General features: G+C 32.5%; 1 pseudogene; it reads left to right on the top strand.

Annotated features, from left to right (window-relative positions):
- The window catches only part of LOC113175360 (dnaJ homolog subfamily A member 2 pseudogene), a 90,689-nt pseudogene that overhangs the window by 22,699 nt on the left and 46,081 nt on the right, over positions 1-21,909 (top strand).

Genomic DNA, 21,909 nt, shown 5'->3' on the forward strand with positions numbered 1-21,909 from the left:
TCAATATCTTCACAACACAGACTTAGATTAAGGTATATTTACACATCAATTAATAAGTAATGTACTTGTTATATGTAAATAGTTGATATTAAAAATGGAACCTAAACCTTTGTACAAGAATACACCAAACAGTCCTAAATCCATGAAGAAACTGAATCCAAGGATCCTAAACTGATAAATACAAAGTAAAGAATCCGGAAAAATGATGATACCATCATCAATGCACCTCAACTTGACCTATTAGAAACTTTATTTTTAAAGATATAAATGTGTACTTTGTGTATTGACTTATAAAATCTCAAATTCAAAATGAAAAATCTATACGTAAACCATCTGGAGAAACCTGCTACACTTTTCTACTCACATATATCAATTAGGTGAAGTCACAACATACACATCCTTTTAGCCTTTTTCATTTGTTGGGTTTTCTTTTTTTTAGTTCTTTAGGGAAAATATTTTTCAAAGGCATGTTCTTACATATCATAAGTGATCTCTCATTTGCATGTAATAAAAAAGAAAGCATAATCTTCCAGGAGTCACCACTTAATACTCATGAATCCCACTGTATCTATTCAGAATGAGGAATTCACAGGCTTTATGAAGAAAATTTCCCAAGAAAAAAGCAGATTCAATGTTTGAGACAAGAAAAAAGTTCAAAAGCTTTTAATTCCATCATAAGCTGTTCAAGGTTATGTTACCTGGAATCCACAGATCCCCAAAAGTACCTTGAATCAAATTTAAAATATCTATGAACTTAAGTAGAAACAATGATACATCTTTATTGCCACTTACCTTGATTGAAATATACAATTTTTTGATTATGAATATAACAATAAAGCATAGTAATATTATCAGTATCAGGGGGTTGGGGTAGTGGCTCAAGAGAAGATGCCTCTAATTAATTATATCTGCAATGATTCTCTTTCCAAATAAGATACATTCACATGTACCAGAGGTTAGGACTTGAGCAAAAGTTTCTGCACAATAAATTTTACCCAGTGCACAGAGAAACTTACGCCTTGAATACTCTAACACTATGGAGGTGGCCAGCACCCCAACAGAGCAGGTTCCTGCCCAGGAGGTATGAGCTGCCTGGGAATATAAAAAGTCTGAAATAATCAGTAAGAAATAAAGACAGAGGAAATGTAACTGAACAACTGAAAAAAGACCCCAATTCTTTATTTAAGGGGAAATACATCAAAGGCATGGATAATGTGGTGCTTGCTTCTTTGTGTGGCAGGGGTCTTGCAGTAAACAGGTTGATTGACATTTGACAAGCTACTCCCATTTCCTAGAGGCTGGTGTCTCCAGTGGCTCACTCCTGTCTCTGGAGCTGAGCTAGAACTTGAGTGTGAGCTAGGCAGGGCACCATGTGAATTAGGCATTCTCCAACCGGTGGATTCCTACCAGGATTTCTTGATTCCAGGCTTTGCTGCCTTATGACTCCAACATCACTGAATTTACCCAGAGCTCATAGATGGCTCCTGGCACACTTCCATTCTCACTCCTAACACCTTCTCCTCATCTGGCAAAAACCTGGTTTTCCTTTGATTTTTTTCAAGACTTCTCTAATGCCAAGTCTAGATTAAATAACTAACCATAATGAATTCTAAGTCATCAAACTCTAATCTTTATAATTACTTGTTCAATGCTTGTCTTCTCCACAAAGAATATAAGCTTTGTTGTTGAGAACCAGACCATATCCATCTTCCTTGTAATAACTTAAAACCAGGCTCAGAGGCTCTGTCAATAGTGATTTAATGGGATTCAACTAATAGCCATTAGTTCATATTGTTTTTGTGATTTAGTTTAAAATACATTTCTATTTCTGAATATGATGAAGTAGCTGAACTATGATACCTATTATCAACATTTGTTAATTACTAAATATCTTAAGTAGTATAGGGGCACATGATATTTCAGTTGTTTTTCCTCACAACAATTATATGAAATACATTTATTCATTTGAAAAATAGGAAAACTAAACCCAGAGTACCTGCAAGTTGCTCCTATATTTATTCTTCATTTTTACAAATCAGGTGTTTAACTTCATCTAATAATTAGGGCAAACTCAAGAAACCCTTTTACTTGAGCTTTGGTATTATTTCATTGGTTCTGCTTTTTGATTTTATAGTCCTACCACCATCCTGGCCTCTAATCAATTACTAAAGCTAATCAATTTATTATGTATGATTCTGCAATATTAGCATATGTATTGATTTGGCCTTTTCTGCCACCTAAATTTTCTATTCTATAATTTTCAGAAATTTTCCTTGATAATTTGCAAACGTGCTATTTGGAGTGTTTCTGTTTCTTAGCAGGTGTCCATCACTCTTACCTCATTTTTGCATGAGTCTGTCCACACTCATTGTATTCTGTTTTACCCCACTATTTTGTCCTGTAAATAGGTTTTTAAGTAGATTTTAATTAATTCCTGAGAGCCGGATGCCTTTTTATGAACTTCACATGCATAATCTCATTCACAACACTCCTATCAAACAGGGGAAAAGGTCAAGATAATTAACATTTGTTATACTTCTATACTTTGTCTTTGTTGAATTATGTTTTAATTCTCAAAATGGCCCAAACTGAGATCAGGCAGGTTCACAGTCAACAAAAGATGGAGATGGGTTTAATTACAGTCTGTCCTAATTTAATTCTGGATTCACCCCATAGTATACTTCCTCCTTGGAGGAGGGAACTATTCACTCTCACATTTTCCCAGGCCCTGCTTATTGTAGGTACTCAGTAAATGAGTGTTGTTTTCCTTTATGCTCTTTCTACTTGGGCTCTACTTTGCTCCTTTAATTATCCCTTTTCCTTGCTTAAACTTTCCACCTTATCAACCTAAATAACAGAGAAAGATTCTCAAAGTTAATGAGTTTAGTTGGAAGTAGCATGGCAATGGGTATGGGTATAACCTTGGAAGCTATGAGCATATTCGATGAAGGTGAGGCAAGGGAAAGGTTTTAAAGGCACAAGGAGGGGATTATATAAAGTATTTTGAAATAATAATCTTTGAATATAAGGATCAATATAAAGGATGGCATCAGTCCAAGGTAGGGCATACAGGGGAGGCAAGAAAACCTGTAAACTTTACAGACCTGTAAAGTTGCAGTGGTCTTCATGCAAGGCTTTAGTTCTGGCAGAGGCTTTGTTACACTTCTGGTTTTCAGGCATAGGTGCATGAGAACCCCTCCTTCATGACTCCAGCTTTATTTATTATTCTTTTATTAGAGTTTGATACAAGTGATTCCCTTTCAATTCTGACAATCTTTCCAACTTAAGTATCTTTCTCTTGAATACTTGAGGTACAACCTCTAATAATTAGCATATTAAACTACTATGAATTAAGGGGCAAAATAGGTAGGCTTTAAGTGCAAGCCCTCTGAAACAGACTGTTCAAATCCTTTTTGTGCCATGTGACCTGGAAAAGTCACTTCTTCACACCTCGGTATCCTCATGTGGAAATTATCGGTAATTATAATATGCATGTCACAAGATTGCTAACAGGATTATGTGAGCAGTTGTTGTGAGTTTTATTATGCATTAAAACAGTGTTTGACACAATATATCTGTTTGTTAAATAAACATAATATACTCAAGATCAGGCACTGTAGTTGCTGGGGCAACCTCAGGGAATAAAATTTATAGAGTCCTTGTTTTCACAGAACTTTTAATCTGATGATTAAAAGTTACTGCGTGGTATCATTATGTATTTGATTTTAGGTGTTCTAGATACGTCAGTTTTCAATGTTTTAATCTTCTAGAAATAGTAAAGTGGTCCAGATTTTGGTTCCACTAGTACTTAGCATATTGGAAGCCGTGTGACAGCAAATTCAATAAATCCTTTGGCTGTTTGTGCTGGTGGCATGTGTAAATGAAGGTTTAAAATCATAGTCTAATAGAAGTTGTCCAGGACAATATCCCTTATAAAAACCCCTTCCCCAGGATCTGCTTGCATACTTCTAGGAACTGCGCTGTGGCAGAGAAATACCTTCCATTTTCAAGCAGCTCTGCCTTCTTCAGACACAGCAAACATTTGCCATCAGGTCATTACTGTGTTTCCCAATAAGTCCACGCAGCTCCTCTATAAACCATGTGCTTAAATATGGGGCTGGTGGTGTTGACCATTCATCTATTCATCTTCTGTTTCTTTTTAAGGCAAAGTGATTCCCATACCTTAGCTTTTTCTCATATCCTAATTTCTATCCTCTTTAGCAATCAGAGCAACTTTTCTATGTAGGAATATATATATATATTCCCAAAGTATACTTACAAAGGCAGTTATTGACACCAAATGAATACAGATAGTACAGATAGTGTTATTTTATTCTTCTGAGTAATCAATAAAAGGCTTTTTAAGTAAATTAATATTTTCCTGGCAAACACTAACAGATTCTCCAAATGCTTCCTCATTGTGCCACTGCCCTCCCTAAGTGCATCATGTCTCAGATACTGCATTACTCCAAGATCTAACTTATTGAAGAACACACAGACAATCCACTTGACTCCACTAATTATTTGTAAACATCAAGCTCCTTTCCTACAGATATAATACATTACCCAATAGAAGTCCTCTTGTAATTCAACAATAATTATTGAGCTTCATTGTACTCCTAAATAAGGGTGGATCGTTCAACTTTTGAAATGAGCTATATGGACTTTTTTGTCATCTGTTAAAGGGACAATCTTATTAGGATCTATAGGTGTCATTTTTCTATAAGAAATAAAAAAATATCCTGGCTGAGGTTGTTGTTCAGTGATAGAGTGCTTGCCTAGCGCTTGTGAGGCACAGGATTCAATGCTCAGCCATCACATAAAAATAAATAAATAAATAAAAGGTCTTTAAAAAATGAATTTGATTTAAAAAAAGAAATAAAAAATACCCATAATGAAATACGGGGGAAAAAAATGACACCACCCAAATAGTCATCACATGAGTTCTTGAAACTAAGCTCCCTTTGACCATTTGTATAAACTTGCTGAAAATGTTATTTCTTTAAAGAAAGCCATAGATTGTTTTAAATGTCATTAATTGCAGTGTGGATTCAAAAAAAATCATGTTCTTGTAAATATATTCTTATATATATTCATTATAAATATTGCATATTTACATTATACATATTATATATTATATATTTTATATGTATACATATATATATTCACAGGCTTTAGAAAACACAATCTTTTAGTCACACAGAAAAAAAAATGACAATTTTAGAGAACATTGGGAGTGGATCTCAATATTTAAAATTTTAGGCACAAACCTGGTTTCTTTCAAAGCAGATTGACAATACTAATACCTATTCATTACCACATGTAACAAGTAGGATTGTTTAAAAAAAGATTAAAAAAGGAAAGAAAAGTTTCACTACCATTGTTTTAGCTAATTCTTAGAAGCTGGTAACTTTCTTAATTAATTAAGAAGAGAAAAGTCCTATTTTTTTTTTCATATGATCATAATAGAAGTGCTCTGCTCATTTACAAACAAGCCAGGACTTCAACCCTTTGCTTATGTAAGAAGGTTTAGATGTATGAAGAAATATTCTTTTATGTCCTGGGAGAATTTGGTCAGATAATTATTTTTAGCAAATGACCCTACGTATTGCAATGAGTAAAATCCTTTAGAATGTTGAAAAAACTATAAATATAAAGTGAGGGAAGTGAGGATCATAGTGAACTTGGCAGGCATGATAGTTAAAAACTGCTGGTAAATATGAAAAAAAAAACTCAAAGAATTAAATAAAATGAATACCAAATCCCTGGGCAGGAGTATTGTATCCAATAATGAAAGTTAACATTTAATTTCATGTAAGAATAATATATTATTTGAGAATTAAAGAAAGTGTTAGTCAGCTTTTTATTCCTGTGTCAAATACCTGAGAAAATTGGGAAAAGAAGACTTATTTGGGTTGATGGTTTCAGAGTTTTCAGTATAAGTTCTGTGTCTCCATTGCTTTGGGCCTGGGGCAAGGCAGAACATCTTGGAGGAAGGGTTTGGTGAACAAAGCTACTGACTCCACCGTGCAGAGAGCAGAGAGAAAAAGAGAGGGAGGGGCCGAGGACAAGATATAGTTCCCTGGTTTTCAGACAAAACAAACACCCAAATGGAAGGAAACCCTCATCGTTATACAAAATACATGCATGATGATATGAGGGGGAAAAAAAAGAAATGTGTTACATTAGATTGGGTAGAGAGAAGTGATGGGAGGGGAGGGGAGGGGAGGGGAAGGGGGGATAGAAAGGGCAGCAGAATAAAATAGACACTAGTATTGCTGTATGTATATACGTGTCTGTACAACCAATGTGATTCTGCAACCTGTACAATCAGAAAAATGAGAAATTATACCCCATTTGATTTAAATGTATGATATGTCAAGACCATTGTATTGTCATGTGCAAATAATTAAAAAAAATAAAGTATGTATACCCTAAAAATATGTATTGAAGTATGTATTCAAAGGCAGATGGTAATTTTGCCCTTAACTCATAATTGAAAATATACACTAGCAAGCATAAAAATTTATACCTTAATGAAGATATATTTACCAGTGTCATTTAATCATATATACACACACACACACACACATATACACACACACATATATGTGTACACAAACATATATATATATATATATGTATATATATATATATATATATATATATACACACACACACACACACACACACACACACACAACTAATTAGGAAAAGTCACATCACTTTATTGAATGCTACATATTGGTAATAAATATGCATAAAATTTACACTGGAAATTCTGTTTTCTGATATTTCTTATAATTTGTTTGGTGTAATAGCCTTTACTTTTCAAGAGAACTATATGTAATTAAACCTTTGCTGTTCTTCACAATAAACAGTCTCTTCATTCTCCAAAAAATTAAAAAAAAAATTAAAAAATTAAATAAAATTGGAACAAGTAAGTGACTGTGTTTGAAAATATCTTATTTTGTGATAGTTCTGAGTGGAGATAAAAGATTCATATAATTGTCCAGAAAACCCATTGTTAAAGGTGAATATTAATAAGTATCATTCTTTGATTTATAGTAAATGTCACTGTTTCATACAGGGATGTTATTAATAACAAAGTGATTTCAAGAAAGTGAATGGTTCAGCAACTTAACTCAAGTACACTGAATTCTATTATCTATTATTAAAAATAGAATTGAACTTTAACCAGGAATACCCTAAGGAGTCTACTTTCTGGACTTCAAGGAACGTGTCATACATTCTTTAAGGATTAAGAACTTTATCTCCTCTTTGCTTTCTATTGCCACAGAGGTGCCATGAGTCTACAGCTGCCCAGCGACTTGATGTGTAATTAAAGCCAGAAGAAATGCTGGAGGATTAGAGTCATGTTCAGGGGGCCCCCTGCACACAAGGGATAGAATTCATGGCTTCTTACTGAAAACTTTTCACCCAAAATATTAATCACAATAATTTCTTCAAAAACCATAGCACCCAAGTAGCAACAACAATGAAAGATACTTTGAAAGTCATCAGAATTAAAATTGTTGTGTTACAAAAGACTCCATTAAGAAAGTGAAAAGCAATACATATAATGGGAGAGAACATTGTGAATCAGGTATCTAATACAGAACTTATATCAGAAAACATAACAAATGCTTGCAATTCACAATGCTATTAAAAATGAACATAAGATTTGAAGATATTTCTCTGAAGAAGATATGCAATAACCAATAATAACATGAAAATTAATGATGAGAAATTCCAGTAACCAATATGAAACTGAAAACCAAAACCAAAATGAGATCCCACTTCACACATACTATGTTGGAAAAAAAATAGGTAATAACATGCATTTGTGAGAATGTTAAGAAATTGTAACACACTGACAGAGGGAATGTAAAATAATGCAGTCACTTTAGAAAACATTTTGACAGTTCCTCAAAAGTTAAACATAGCTGGGTGCTCTGGTATACATGCCTATAATCCCAACTACTCTGGAAGCTCAGGCAGGAGAAACACTAATTCAAAGGCAGCCTCAGCAACTTGGCTAGACCCTGTGCTAAAAAAAAAAGGGGGGGGGGTGCTGGGGATGTGGTTCACTGGCTAATCTCTGGTACCAAAAAAAAAAAAAATTAAAAAAGTTAAACATAGGGTTAAGCCTAGTTAAACACATGTCCAACTAAGTTTCACACAAAAACTTGTACACAAATAGTTACAGCAACATAATTCATAACAGCAAAGAAGTGGAAGTAGCTTGATTTCCAATCAATTGCTGAATGAACAAATAAAATATTTCATGTGCACACCACATTTCTTGGAATTAATGTAAGACGTGATTGATATGTAGGATATGACATGGATGAAACTTAAAAAAGATTATATTAAGTAAAAGAAGTCATTCATGAAAAGACCTTATAATTAATTGCATGATTTCTTTCATATGAAAGTTGTACAAGAGGCAAATTTATAATGGAAAGGGGACTCTTGGTTACCTGGGTCCAGGAGGCAGAAGGGATCTTTTGGGCTTGCAAAAATTATCTGAAATCAATTGAAATGATGATTGAGCAATTCTTTTTTATAATAACAACCATTGAGCTTTACACTTTATTAAGTAGATAAATTGTAAATTTGTGAACTGGCTATCAATATAGCTGTTTTACAAACTTTTAAACAATTATGATAAACATCTACATGCAAATGTTAGTATAATTATTTTATTATTCCTTTGATGACAACAAGTATTGTATACAGCAAAAAAAAAGATTCACCAGAAAAAGAATTGTATTCACCAGAAAAAGAATTACATTTGAAAAACCATTTCCTCTCCTTACTTTTAACTAATATTTCTTATATGGGAAGAGTGATTATATCATTTGAGTGATGGTTTATTTTATTGCAGTTACTTGGAAATATTTTCAGAGGAAATAGGCAATAGAAAAAGAGGTAACATGTGAAGAACTTTCAGACATAATTCTCCAACAGACAGAAAGTACTATGCAAATAAGATAGCATATATAAACAAATTCTGTTGAATAACAAAGTTTATAGATGGATCATCTATGGATACTATATGCCATATATGCCTTTTATAATATAGATTTCTTTTTCACTTTTTCACTGGTTTTATTTATTTAGCCACTCATTCATTTATTCTTAAAAATCTAGGTTATCATTATCTACCTATATGATAGGATTTGACAGGTACAAAAAGAAAAAAAAAAGCAAAGTACAGATCCTGTTTTCAAACTATCAGGTAAACTTCAAACATATGCAAATATTCTTGTTACCCAGAAGAAAACTTACATTTGAACCGCTGTATATTTTTTATGTTGTTTCACAGGTAACATAATTTTCTCTCCAAATTTGCTTCATTATCTAGTAATTCTACAAAGCTGTTTAAAATGATTTGCCTTTTTAAAGATTATATGCTATGTCAATTTATGAATATACCACAATGAATCCCATATATGTACAATTATAATATATGTAATGTATTATTTTACTTAACAGAATACTTTTCTGTTTGATATAATTTATTTAATTATAACTTTAGTTTCTTCCTTTATAGTTGTCTGTTTGTACTTAGTATATGTTTGATATGAAAATTTATAACTTTAAAATTTTTTGCTTATTTGGAGTTATTTGGGGGATAAATCTTTACTCATACTCCCCCACCCTGTTTAATACAAAGCATAGAAGAATTTTTATGGCTTTGGGAAGTTCATATTTTTGCACAATTTTTTTCAAAATGCATATATATGTACTTACAACATCAAATTGCTAGGTTAGGCCTAACCTGGCAATACTATTGCTGTTGTTGCAAGTTCCTTGGTTCTAAGAATGAATGTTTTCTGGTTATTTATTGCTGTATTAAAAACTAACTTAAAATTTAGTGGTCAAATGCAAATATATCATTGTATCTCACACTTCATACGTAAGGGATTCAGGCAGGGATTGGCTGGATGATTCTTCTACTCAAAGTGATGTTGACTGTGGTCGCTCAGTGACATTCCCTTGGCAGCCTGGCTGAAGGGACATGAATGAGAGGCCAGATGGCTGGCTTCATTCTCATGCATGGAGACTTGACAGACAGCTAGAATGATGTGCTAAACTATGCCTCTTTCCCTCTTCTGTTATTTTTAAGGTCACTTCTTGTGGTCTTTCCCTAGCCGTCATCAGATGTCACATAATGAAGCTCAGAATCCAAATGGGCAAAGTGGGGTCTATGTTTACTAAAATGGTAGTGCCAGAAGTATCAATCTTTCTTTTTTGCTTTGTTTACTGGTCAAGGTAACACAATCTAGTCCAGATACCAGTGAGGCGATATAGACTCCACACTGAGAAAATGTCAAAGAATTTATGACCATCTTAGTAAACCATATGATGATTCTATAAAAGTCCTCAACATAGATTTTTGTATAAAATTTAGCTAAAGAATAGTTGTTAGATTAAAACCCGTATTATTATTTTTATTTTAATGAAGTGACTCCCTACAATGCTTTGCATCTCTGATCAACTTAATTACAATTTTATTACTTCTGTATTGATTTCACTATAGCTAAGCCAAGCAGACATGCAATTAGTATTTTTTTAATCATCAAATTTACATATGCTATAGCAACCAAAGCAGGCAGGATTGTATGTTAGTCATTAAGGAATTGTTCTCATTAGGATGAAAAGAGGCTAAATTTACATGTTCTTGTTGGCTCAGAAAAATAGGTATAATTTTAAGTGCTTTATCTGCTGCTGTATTTTGATTAGTCTCTCAGATCTATAAATATTCTTAATTCAAGGATCATTAGACTGCCATACAAAAGAATCTGCTTTAGCCCTCGTTTTGTCTCTTTTGTTTGCATAAGCATTTGCTTTATTGCTTCAATTTATTATGCAATCACATCAGAATACTACTTAAAATATATTTAACTTACAAAAGCTATTCTTCCAATTTAGAGAGAGTTTGTGAGATTTTTCTGCTTTAGGCCATATGTTAAAAGCATCTTTGAATATTTACAATCAGTATTACTGCAGAATCACATATATATTAATGGCAGAAGCTCTCAGCAATTGGGAAGTGTACATTTAACATATCAATTTAAATCTAAATTATCAGCACTCCTCTTTCCTTCTAGCCTGGCACTTCTTTTAAGTGAAGGATAGTTGGAGTGAGTGCTGATTGTATTGTTCTGATGTAAGAATTAGGATTTTATAAAAGGAACTGAGATAGTGTATATTATTCTAAATTTATAACTCCAAATAATACATGCTTAATTTCATTTTTTCTTTTTTAAAATCCTGTGCACTACTTATAATTTATCACCTTAAAACATATGATTATAAAAACCTAGACCTATTAAGTTTACTAGGCTTACTTAGGCATCTTTATTCAGTTTCAAGTTTTTATGTTATTTCATTATTTATTATCAGAATTATGGGAAAAACGAATTCACCAACATTTGCTTTTTGCCCAACTGCCATATTCTGCTTCTCCTTGTTTGAAATTTTATTCCTATTAACATCTTATGAAACAAATTATAAACCAATTATATAAATAATGAACTATACATAACAATTATATATATAACATTCCTAAAATCTAGATCATTTTACTGTAGATTGATTATGAAAAACTATATACTCTTTCATTATCTGAAAAGATATCTGGGATAGTTTATAGTTCAATTCTAGATTGAACTCATTTCAGCAAATATTTTTTCTTTTTTTTTTGGTATTGATATTTAGAAGAGTGAAACTATGTACCTATCACCCCTTATAAATGTCAACTCAAAGTCATTGCAAATTATTTTTTCCTGTTTGAAAAAAAAAAAACATGTGAAGGATAAATTAATAAATATTGAGGGACAAGTGAAGCATAAAGATTTGGTAAATCTCGATGAACACCATATTTGTTTCATGTAGTCTCTCCTTGTCCTCTTAATATGCTACTTACCAGAACTAATTTCATTTAATCTGTTGGAAATACCTACAGTAAATTCAAAGCAAACACAAAAGGTATGAAGTTACCCACACAACGTATCTGGCCCTTTAGAAATCATACATCTTGATTTTCTATAGTCAATCACTATTTTTAATGTTTATTGTGTTGCCATGAGTCAGTTCATGATACGTATTAGTCAAAAATTATGTGTATGAGATAGCTGTGTTCATGTTCATTTAAGAACTACAAAATGATGAAGAAAAGAGCATGTTCAGGAGATAATTTAACTTAGGGATATTGTCTCTTAAGCAAAGCACATATTTTTTCTAATTTTTAAAGTATAACGGGATATGTATTAATAAAATTGCACTTCAAGGAATTACTGACATAATCTGAAGTAAAAGACTTCAGCATCATCATTTGAAAACTTTTAAAAGTTAGAAGAAAGTTGTACATAGTTTTGTAAGAAAATGACAGTTAAACTTTTAGGTTTTAGCTATTTTAGCATTAACTATTAATTTATTCCCTGGAAAACATAGTACAAAGAGTTTTGTTTGGATTTCAGTTTTGAATTAGCTTTTGTTCCTTTAAAAGTGTTACTCTGACAAACTTCGTATATATCCCTTCTCCTGGTTTATATTAGGGTATTTTATTTGTATTGATTTGATATTGAAATGTGTTTCGTTTTCATATTAAAGAATAATATATTTTGTTTTATTTTAACATTATTATGTTTTGTTTCATGCTTACAAGGTCCTCCCCACCTTTTTTTTTTTTCTGTAGATACTTGTTTTGGTTTCTTTCTTCCATGTGTGGGGTTTCTGTTTTTGTTTTTGTTGTGTTGTTTTGTTTTGCTTACAGTATTGGGAATTGACCTGAGGAGTTTGCATATGCTAGGAAGGTTCTAACACTGAATTAAATCCCTACCCCTTTTTAAAAAATTTATTTTGAGACAGAATCTTCCTAAATTGCCAAGACTGGCCTCAAATTTAGGATCCTCTTGCCTCAGACTTCTGAGTAGCTGGGATTACAGGCATGCATCACTGCATCCCTGTGCATTTTTTTTTTCTTTTAAACAAAGTGAATCTTTAATTTTGGGTGCTAATTTTTGAAGAGTTACATTTTCTAGTCCTGTGGATATTTATACTATCATACTGAAGACATTCCTATCCCCTTATCCATCCTTTTTCAAGCAATCTTTCAGAGCTATTGACACTCACTGATGGAAAGCAAGACATGCTTGGGAGAAGGATGGGCAAGAGAGGAACATTTTTTTTTTGGGGGGGTACCTAGGATTGAAATCAGGGGAACTTAACCACTGAGCCACATCCCCAACCCTTCTTTGTATTTTATTTATAGATAGAGTCACACTGAGTTACTTAGCGCCTCACCATTGCTGAGGTTGGCTTTGAATTTGTGATCTCCAGTCTGATCCTCCCAAGATGCTGAGATTATAGGTTTTATGCCACCATACCTGCCTGAGAGAAATATTCTTGTACAAAAGTCTCTGCATTGTTTTATCTTCCACCCAAGTTCTTGAGAGGTCAACTTTCTACACATTAACCTTCCAATCCCTCTAACACTTATTAATATGCATTGTGCTGCTGAATATGTTTATGATTATTTTATATTTGACAATTTAACTGGCTTACTCCCATTAATTTTATATTCTTCTGTGTATAAACAATAAAAAGTATATTATTAGACTGAGGTATAGAAATTTACTTAGATAGAGAAACTTCATGTCAGTTCTTATTATACCTTTTTATAGAACAACCTCACTCAACTTTGGGCTGCAATCAATGAACAGTGGTTAAAAACAGGAGGTAGCATAGTAGAATGGACCTAGTGATATACTGCTTTTTCCTCCTATAGCAACAGGCTTTTAACTCTTCGACCCCTTGGCATGTGGAGTCTTTTGCTGCCCCTGCAGTACTTTTGTATGACACTGTCTTGGTTTGGGTAAAACAGTGACTCTTTTTTTCTCATTTAAGTTTTTGATGTTTTTCACGAAGGTAAGGAAGGCTGCATGTTAAGTCAACATATTGAGCAGGAGTCTTCCTGAGAAATGCTTAAAATTTCCTCATCAAAGGGCCTTTTGATTAAATACTTATAAAGGACCAAATGCTTGACAGACCCTGTGTTAATTTCCAAGGCCATCTTATTTTCCATTAAAGTTTCCATTAACACCTCTCATTTGAATAAGGATGATAGGAATGAAGGACATCACATCAGAAGAACCCAAGGGTACAACTTATAGTCAGCACATTTCAGTAGGTAGAGCTGTGGCACAAATATTAAAAAAAAAATAATAATAAAAAAGCTTCTTTGGATTCAGGGGAAGCTTAACAATAACAGTGTCTCAAGAACAGATAGAAACCACATGAATGTGGCTCTCAAGCTATCAGGGTTTCCTCATTTCTATACAAAAGGAGGCATGAAGTCTTTAGACATTTTGCAGTGTCATGATTCATATTCAGTCATCATCCTTAAAGGTACATCTACATCATACTCAAGTGCTAGCTCTTGTTTTAATATTTAAAACTTATTTGTTGTTATCACACTGGCAGCATAGCAAATGAAAGCACATTATTAGACTAAATATATCAAAAACTGCATTAAATATACAAATAAGCAACAGACTTTGGAAGTTTGATTTGAACAATTCATGAATTGAATAGCTCTTCCCTATGTCTATAATCGAAATGTAGACAAATTACTCAGAGCCATACCACTGAGGTAATTATAATGATAAACATCAGGGAATTATAGTTAAGTATTTAAAAGACTCTTTATAACACTTCAGTACTGAAATATTTCACCAGGATCTTAGAAGCTGTTTTTAAATGAATGCACAATTACAAAATCACTTTTAGCATCTCTCCTGAAACTACGTACCTTACTATTATGACATTTTACTTTCAAAAAAAAAAAAGTCAAATTTCTTCTCTTGCAAAAAATTATTCAGGAAATGGCAGAACACTCAAGCCATCTGGTCCATAATAAGTTGTATTAAGTGAAAACCGAAGATTGATGTTAAATGTTGCACTTCACCTATTCCACAGAGGTGAGTGTTAAATCTCATAGTCTAGCTTCAGGCCCTACTTTTTGTGTTATAATGAGTCATTCTAAAGTGCAACACTGCTTGTTCTGTTACCAGAGACTTTCTGTGTGCATATTTTAGCCTGTTTTATAAGGTGTGAATTGAAACTCAACTCGCTGAGAAGTTTTTAATAACTTCAACCAATTAGGTAATAAGAAAAGATATTCAGAGTGAGAGTATTAAACTGTAATCCCTCTTGCAAAGTAAGATACTTAGAATGTTCCCTGAGAAAATCTTGCCAACCTTTGAAAACTAGTTTTGCTGACTTTCCCAGGGGCATCTACCTAGCCAACTCAATAGTCAAAGCCAAGGGAAGGGCCAGCCTGATTTCCCCTAAGTTAAGCAACAAATTCTGTATTTCACTCCATTTCTGATGCTCTATTGGTGCAATCTGGGCTTTGCTATTTCCTGGAGAATATGTTAATTGAAGCATTTCATCCGATTTTGGAGTAGTCAGTCTTTACATTGAAACTAAAGATATAAGTGTAGAAAATAAGTGAAATTTTTGAATTTTTTTAAATCATAAATAATTTATGATTTCAAAATTGGATAAGTGAAAAAAAAATAAAGAGTTTGAGATCAAATTATCCATGAAAGCTACCTGGAAATTTTCTCAGGCCCTAGTTCATAGATTTATTAATGTCCAACTATTTTTGTCCCAATTTTTATTCTTTTTTTTTTTTTTTTGCCTTTGAATGACATCTCTTTATCTCATGTTAAAACATATTACTTGGAATGCTGTGCTATCATGGTCTGTCCACTGAAGCACAGTTTGAAGAAGTTGCTTCTGTATGCCTGATATTGTGATAAGTGCAATTTTATTTTTTCTTCAGTTTATGGCTATAAATCCAAGCTCTTGTCAAGTGTAGTAAATTTCCCTTGTTAAAATGAAGCACAGAAACTGAATGAACAATCATCTAAAATTAGTATCCCTTGGGTGAAAAATATGCCATATAAAATGAACACTTGCAGCTTATTTTCCTTTCTTATTCTCAATAATAACATGCTGTAATATCAGTTTGCTTCCTTCTATAATGAAATCATTTCCAGTTACTTTAAATGTGTGTCCTAAATAAATGTAATCTTTATGACAAACTGTGGCTAATGTTTTGGCAAAAAAATATATATATAAAAGAATAAAATTAAATAGTCTAGAACACACTTCACAAAAATACCTTATTATCAAAAAGCCAATTAGCTTCTGGCTGAGCATTAGACTTCCTTTTTCCCATATTCAGATCTGACTCCAATAACACACTCCCATTCGTTTGCTCATGCTAACCAAGTATAAGAGTAGTTCCTAGCACAACAGAAAAGTTTAGAAGACACTGAGCAGCTGACATCAGTATTCACTATAAAATCTCTCTCTCACTTCTGCTGTTATCTGGTTCTTCTCCATGACCACATCCATTTCCTGGAGATGAACGTGTTAGTGAGATTCAGTGATGTGTTTTGAACAGTTTCTTTGTCTTGTCTTAGACAGTTGTTTCCTCCAAGTTTTTAATTGTCATCTGGTGGATCCTCAGTGTCTCCTGCTGTGATTTATTATAGGTTTATGCTTCTTGTTTTTCCATTTTTACCACTTTTGATGTGAATCTTCATTGAAATCTTAATTCGATCAGAATCTTGAACAACTCTCCAAAGTTACTAATTCTAAAAGAGTACCTGGCTCTTTCCTTGTGACTAACCAAATTCGTTCTCTCAATAATTCTCAAAATCTAGCATATGTGAGACTTCAAAACCACATAGTTTAGAGTTTTAGCCTTAAAGATTCTGTGTTTGTTTCTAGGGGTTGATTCACAGAAATCACCATTTTGTCAAAAACAAATGATTCTGTTATGCAAAAATCAGTGTTTAATAAGCATTACTTTCTTTGTATAGATATTATACTCCTTTATGCAACGAAAATGGAAGAAGAGTTTTGGTTATTCAGTCCATCATGGTGACCAATAATATTCAAATTGCAGTGCTAAATCATATTTTGAATTTGATGGTACGTGTTTTGCTTAGTCTTGATGCCCTGTAGCTAGAATCTATCTTCCTTAAGAGCTTCACATGTCCTGGTTCACTGAGGTCTTGTCTTTTCTTTGGATTATTTGAGACAGAAGGGGAGATCATAGTGTGTACAATCTGGATTTGGCCACTCAGGGCAAATTACTACCTCCTACTTCTTCTCATTCTTTGGGAAATAAAACCCAAACTCTCTCTCTCAATATGTGCCTATGTGTATATTTCTGTTTTCCTGTTTTTTATCTCCTCTGTTACTCTCTTATTCCGCTTCTTTTCTGTATAATTTCCCTGTTTGAAATGTTTAAGATTCTAGAAAACAATATTTAGAAATGCATGTTGTCAACTAATAACATCTGCTTTATGTCCCACAATAAATGTCTCCCCTAAGGCTAATGAGACTTACCTTAGATACATGTTTGGAAAGAACATAAGAGAAACATAAAGTAGACAGAATACCTGTATATGGCAGGTAAAATACATATACTCACATACATATATATGTTTAGATATATGTATGTATTCCAAATAAAAATCTAATGTTTTTCCTAAATAAAATTATCCATATAAAATCTATAACATATTAATATATCTCACTCAGACATATTAAGCTAAGTGCTTTTTTTACTTAGGCAACTAAATGAAAGATACAGAAAGAAATAAGCAAAAAGTAAGACATAATTTCTATCTCTAAATTAATTTAAATACTAATATTAGCAAGTGTGGTAATCAGTATTATACAAAAAATACAAATTGAAAGCAGATTTAATTCTATTAAACAACGATATACAATGCTCTGAGAATATATAATATGGAGATAAGGTATAACCAAAAAGATCAGAGAGGTTTGTTCAGTGTTGCTCCAGATCAGAAGAAAGAACTGAATGAGAGTATAAATTATGGAATAGGAAGCTAGAGAGTTGGGGGGCCCTATGTGGGTCTGGAAGAAAAGTTAAAGACTTTGTATATATTTAAGAGTAGCAGAGAAGCAGTCAAGACATGTATAGTAATCTTATCAACCATGGGTTTGTATTTGAAAAGCCCATTTGACTGCACTTTTGGAAAATAGATTGAAATCAGGTAAGGATGAATTGGAGAGTTATGTCACTAGAGATTCTTGGACATACATGATGTTGATGAAATGAACAGCTATGAAAGAAATTTAAAAGACTTAAAACTATAGCCTTTCATAGTGAATTAGATATGGGTGAGAGAGTTATTCATAATTTCATCTAATGGAATTTAATGCCTAATCATTTTCTTGCTTAGTATTTTTTCCCTGGATTACACCAGGTACAGAATATTGTATGAAGCATATTCCTCAGTATGCTGTATGCCAACATCATTATTTTTGGCAGGCTTCTCTTTTACAATGTTTTGTTTGCCCTTCCATTTCTTTACATCCTCCCAGAAGTATTCATTGTAATGCCTGGTCTTGGTTTGGTCTGCTATCACAAAATGCCATAGACTGAGTTTCTTAAGCAAGAAAAAATGCCTTACAGTTCTAGAGGCTTAGAAGTCCAAGATTGTTTCTGTAAAATCAGATGTCAGAAAACGGCCCACTTCACAGCTTGAAACCAGCCTCCTTATCTGTGTGCCCATGTCCCTTTTCCTTGGCTCATGCTCCTGGAAAGAGCCTTTGTCTCTTTCCCATTCATTCCCTTTTTATAAGGGCATTAATTCTTTCAAGATGTCCCTAGCCTCCTGATCTAATCTAACCCTAATTAACTCCCAAAGACCCCCATATGAATTTTGATAGAGGTCACATTCTGTCCATATCATTCCCAATTCTTAATGCTGTGTTTGAATTTATGTGTTCAGTTCACACAATTGATATGATGATGTAAATCTCATTGTTTTATGTTTTCTACTCAATGCTGTTTACAGTCATATGTTGCTATTATACTAATATAGAACTCATTGCTTCATCCTAAAACATAGCGTCCCATCTAACCATTATTGACATTTAGTTATTCAGACTCTGACCCCTGAAAACATAGATAATCCTGACCGTCCACTAAACTAAACAAAGAGTGAATATTAGCATACATTTTATTCTCTTAGAGATTAAGAGTATATTTTCTTAAAAGAATCAAGATGAGAAATCCAGTATTATGTCAGCCATCAAAGTGCTTTCTTTAGCTTTGTAACCCCAAATAACTTAATTTGTCAGTGTACTTTTATTTGTATAGAACAGAAGTCTATCTTTTCTTGCTTAAGGAAAAAAAAATCGGTCACATATCTGAAAGATCTCTGGAGTTTGATTTATTCAAGCTGAATATATTCAGAAAATGTGCCTTCATCTCTCAGACTCTTCACTCTTTTATTTTTCATTCTCTCTCCTCCCTTCTTCGACTTCCCTTCACTCCCTTTCCCTTCTTTCCTTTCTTCTTTCCTTCTCTCCTCCTTCCTTCCCTCTCTCCTAGTCCCGTGGTTCAGTTCTCAGGGATAGCCTGCCCCAGTTTACGGTCATTTGTTTTTGAATACATAATAAGTGGAGCTTGACACTTTCAGTAATATTAGAAAAAGTCCATAAAATCATATTTATTATCTCTGGTCTGTGTTGAAACATATGCTGCCTCAGTTCCCCCATGTACTAATGAAGATATAATAGTATTGTTTTGAGCATTGAACATGTGCCTAGTTCAGTACTTAAAACTCTGTAGGCATCTTATATATGTATGCTATTAATGAGAAGCTTAAATCAATTGGCAATATGGACTTTTGTTTAAAAACGAATTTCTTGTTTTAAAATGTATTTTAGGGGTCAAATATATTAACTATTTATGTATTCCTCTTCAAGTAATATATGACTTTCATTTTATTGATTATTTTTTCTGAAAACACTAACAACATTTTATATGTATTCTGTGAATATTCAGGTATACCTTAATTTAAAAGACTCATATGTTTGTATGAAGATGGTAGAAAGAAAAAAGAGTTCAGAGGTGTTTTTCCCCCTAAGTCACACATTATAATTAATTAACTATGTAGTGGTTGGGCACAAAAGAACAAACAACTCAGCCCGGTATATCCATAGCATTAGCATACTCAGGACTAGTTTTAGGGACTAGATTTATAGCTTTATATTTACAATTCTTGAGAATAATTGTTTGGTTCAAATTAACTCATGTTGTAGTGAAATTTATTTAGTCTTTAAAGTTTTTAATTGTCTAGATTAAAAATATTTTAATAATTTTTACATGATGATCACTTATGATTAAGCCTTGAACAAATAATTAAATCAATGGAGGTTATTGTTGTGGCTTTACAGCAATGGATATAAACTCTGAAGAGAGGCTAAGCATTTATTTTAGTTCAATCTCTATCCCAAACTTGAACCTTTTACAAATTAACTCTACTTATTTTGTTCAAATAAAGCTAAATTGTCATTGTCAGGGATATTATTAAACATTCCATTTTCGAACACTTGTTTTATTAGAAAATACTTACTTCTGTTGAACTTGTCCTATAGAGCCACTTAAAACGAGTGTAACTCTACTAAGGGAGTGGCCTTCCGCTGTTGGAAATCTCACTCCTATCCCTCACATGTCTGTGTGGTCTAGGCCATGCAATCTCAACTTTAGTGAACTTCCCATAATCTCATGGGGTTGCTTTTAATCTTATCACACACACTTATTTTTGGAAGAAGTCAAGTTTGTCAATGTTGATATTAACCTGTAGACTTCAACTTTTGTTCTATACTATATTTCAAAAATATGAAGTTTGATTGACTAATTAAGATTTATTTTAATTCACTAATTGAGATGAGTATATCACTTTTGTCTGTTCAACTCTAAGTTTTGTCTTTGTGTTGAACTCTGGACTAAAATTAAATTTATTGTGAGCAAATTCTTTTTCCCATGTGCTAGTTTTATATATATTTTTGTAGTTCCACAATTAATACTTTACATTTATTTCTGGATCTCACATCAACCATTGCCATTTAACTTTTCCTACAACATACTGCCAGTGTGGCCAGCTGAGTACTCAACACTGATATCTGCCTCTAGTCAGTTAGTCACTATGAAACCATATTAGAGTTAACAGAATTTTCAATTATTAATTATATTATCAGATTAAAATCATTTTTCTATTGATTTCATGTTTACTGGTTCTCTTTATTTCTAAAAATTATAGGATACACTAAAAAGCATTGGATTTTTATTCTTAAACCAAGATGAGGCTGAGAAGAGAACTTAATCTTAAATATACTAAAATGGGCCCACATACATAGATTTACACCCATAATAGATCTTGTCAAAGTTTACTGTGGCATACTGTATTATTAACATTAGCATACATAGCAAGAGCAAGATATATACCATGGTTTGTAAATAAACAGATGTTCTTCAAAAATAATGTGACAGCTTGCTGGGAGAAAATCTTGCATTTATCATATGTTAGTTAAAGTTTTTACATATCCGTTATAAACAAAACTAATTGCATCATCTTCTAATTTATTTCAGAACACCACACCTGGCTATAATGCATAAAGTAACTGAGAAAAGACAAAAATAATAAAAGAGATTATAACTTATGTATTATTCTGAAAAACAAAGAATAAAAAGTAAAAAGTCTGAAAATTACTATGAATATGCTTCAACACATGAAGTTCAAGTAATGAACATGGTTATTGGTATAATTTTATATAATCATCATAAGTTTTATTATTATAGATAAAAATTTTGCATATTAACTCTATAATTAAATAATAAGATTCAATACATTATGTATTAGCTATAATATAATAATATATATCACATATACAAATAATATATATATACATTAATGTGGATAAGAAATTCATAAATATTTATGTTACATAAAAACATATATAAATAAAAATAATGATTAGGAATCAAAGACTGAA

This window comes from Urocitellus parryii, chromosome 2 (assembly GCF_045843805.1).
Source record: "Urocitellus parryii isolate mUroPar1 chromosome 2, mUroPar1.hap1, whole genome shotgun sequence".
NCBI classification, from domain to species: domain Eukaryota; kingdom Metazoa; phylum Chordata; class Mammalia; order Rodentia; family Sciuridae; genus Urocitellus; species Urocitellus parryii.